This window comes from Lactuca sativa, chromosome 7, assembly GCF_002870075.4.
Source record: "Lactuca sativa cultivar Salinas chromosome 7, Lsat_Salinas_v11, whole genome shotgun sequence".
Taxonomy (NCBI): domain Eukaryota; kingdom Viridiplantae; phylum Streptophyta; class Magnoliopsida; order Asterales; family Asteraceae; genus Lactuca; species Lactuca sativa.
The window spans coordinates 29,450,382-29,453,576 of record NC_056629.2 but is presented as its reverse complement, the minus strand read 5'-3'; positions in this window follow the sequence as shown (position 1 = coordinate 29,453,576).

Sequence of the window (3,195 nt, the reverse complement as noted above, 5' to 3'; positions counted from 1 at the left end):
ATTAACGGAACACCGTGAAGCCTCACAATTTCCTTCACGTAAGAATTCACAAGCTTCTCCATAGACCATTTCTCCTTGGCTGCTATGAAATGCGCACTCTTAGTGAATCGATCAACGACCACCCAAATCATGTCGTGACCACTCTTTGTTCTGGGCAGTTTAGTGACAAAATCCATAGCAATGTCTTCCCACTTACCCATAGGCACAGGCAATGGTTCTAAACTCCCGTACGGTTTCTGATGTTGTGTCTTGACTCTCGCACAAGTCACACACTCGGCCACATACTTTGCAACATCAAGCTTCATCGTCGGCCACCAGTAGTAGGGTTTCAGGTCCCTATACATTTTAGTGCTACCCGGATGAATCGAGTACATGGTCTTGTGAGCTTCTTCCGTCAAAAGATCTCTGACTCCTCCTGTCTTAGGTATCCAAATCCGATCTTGGAACACCTTCAGTCCATGACTGTTTACACCGAACACCAACGTTTTGCCCAAACGTTCCTCCTTTCGGTCATTCTTTTCAGAATCTTCGCCTTGAGCTTTCTTTATACTTTCCAAAATAGTCGAGACAACTTCAATTCTCAACGCTCTTGGCCTTTTCCTTTCAAGATTGACTTTCCGACTGAGAGCATCAGTAACAACATTAGCTTTACCGGGGTGGTAAAGTATCTCGCAGTCGTAGTCTTTAAGCAGCTCTAGCCAACGTCGTTGCCTCATATTCAATTCTTTCTGATTAAAGAGATATTGGAGACTCTTATGATTAGTGAAAAGTTTGCACTTCGTGCCATAGAGTTAATGCCTCCATATTTTCAGAGCAAAAACTACCGCTGCCAACTCCAAGTCATGAGTCGGGTAATTCTTTTCATGCTCCTTCAGCTGTCGAGACGCATATGCTATCACCTTTTCTCGTTGGGTCAAAACACAACCCAATCCAACCCCAGACGCATCGCTATAAACAGCAAAGTCTTCAACTCCATCGGGTAAAGAAAGTATTGGTGCCTCGCATAACTTCTTCTTTAGCTTCTCGAATGCTTCTTTATGCTTATCACTCCAAGCATAAGTAGCTCCTTTGTGGGTCAAAGCTGTTAATGGAGTAGCAATCGAAGAAAAGCCTTGGATAAACCTTCGGTAATATCCGGCTAATCCTAAACAGCTTCGAATCTCCATGGGACTTTTTGGTTGTTCCCACTTCATTACAGCTTCGATCTTCGCTGGATCAACCATTATCCCTTCTTGGTTGACCACGTGACCCAAGAATTGGACTTCACGAATCCAAAAATCACACTTAGAGAACTTTGCATACAACTTCTCCTTCTTCAAGACTTCTAACACTTCTCGCAAGTGTCTGCCATGCTCCTTTTGGCTTTTCGAGTAAATCAGAATGTCTTCTATGAACACTATCACAGATTTATCAAGGAACTGATTACAAACCCTATTCATTAAATCCATGAATGCTGCCGGAGCATTGGTTAGTCCAAACGACATAACCAAGAACTCGTTGTGTCCATATCTAGTTCTGAATGCAGTCTTCTCGATATCTTGCTCTCTTACTTTTAGCTGATGATATCCTGACCTAAGATCGATCTTCGAGAAATAGCTCGAACTTTGCAATTGATCAAATAGGTCATCAATCCTCGACAACGAATATCTATTCTTTATTGTTGCCTTGTTCAGCTCTCTGTAATCAATGTACATTCTCATACTTCCATCTTTCTTCTTCACAAATAACACCGGAACTCCCCAGGGCGATGAACTAGGTCTAATGAAACCTTTGTCCAATAACTCCTGAAGTTGCATCATCAGCTCCTTCATCTCCGCCAGTGCTAATCGATAAGGTGCTTTTGCTATTGGCGTGGTTCCTGGTAACAAGTCAATTCTGAACTCCACTTGTCTATCAGGTGGTAATCCAGGAAGATCTTCGGGAAATACTTCCGGATAATCACACACCACTGGTATACTCTGTATCACCTTCTTTTCCTTCTTAGCATCGATCACGAATGCTAAATATGATGTACATCCCTTGGTCAAACACTTTATGGCTTTCATTAGGGAAATGATTCCAGAATTTACTCGTCGTTTGTCCCCATACACCATAAACGAATCTTTCCCAAGCAGGTTTACTTTAACTATCTTCTTCTTGCACAATATTTCGGCATCATTGGCGCTAAGCCAATCCATTCCCAACACGATGTCGAAACCATTAAGCTCGATAGGCAATAATTCCTCGTGAAACTTATTCCCATTAAGGTCGATTAAGATGTTTTTCATACGATGGCTAACAGGTACAAACTTTCCACTAGCAACTTCGACTAATAAAGCATTATCTAGTCTATCAACAGGCAAAGCTAGTTTTCTACCAAACTCATGCGAAATAAAGGAGTAGTTGGCTCCAGAATCAAACAAAATTTGAGCAGGTAGTTCGTTAACAAGAAAGGTACCTGAAGCGACATCAGCTTCATCTTTCGCAGCCTCAAGTGTCATCTGGAAGGCTCTTGGCTTCGACTTTGGTGGAATGTTGGGCTTTGCTACCTCCTTCTTCTTCGGACAGTCTTTCAAAATATGCCCCTCTTCATTACAACCAAAACACATGCTTTTGTTGTTCGGACACTCATTGGCAAAATGTCCAACCTTCCCACACTTGTAGCACGTTACATCCTCGTTCCATTCCCAAAGTTCTTTTCTTACACTTATCACACCACTTCGCTTCTCCTCCTTTTCCTCCACCAAACTTTTTCGAATCAGATTTCGAAAATTTGCTTTTCTTACCGGAACCAGATGTTCCCTCAAACTTTCTCTTCTCACCAACCTCAACCTTGTCGGTGGTTCTCCCCTTAATCATGTTCTCAACAGACTTGGCAGCCCAAATAGCTGCCTCTAGAGTATGTTCCTGACGTACTGGCACCTCATAGTCCCATGGGAGTCCCTTCGCATACCGGTCCACCTTTGTCAACTCGTCCGGGACGATACGCAAGGCAAACTCCATCTTATCGGTGAAGTTATTGGTGTATTCATCAACTAACATGCTGCCTTTCGTCAATGTCAGAAACTTGTTTTCCAATTCCAATAAATTTTGCGCCGAACAGAACTTACGTTTGAACTGCACCAAGAATTTTGCCCATGTCAATTGCAGTGGCTCATTAGGGCTTAACGTCTTCCCTAGAGTATTCTACCAACGAACGGCTCCACCTCGGAACTG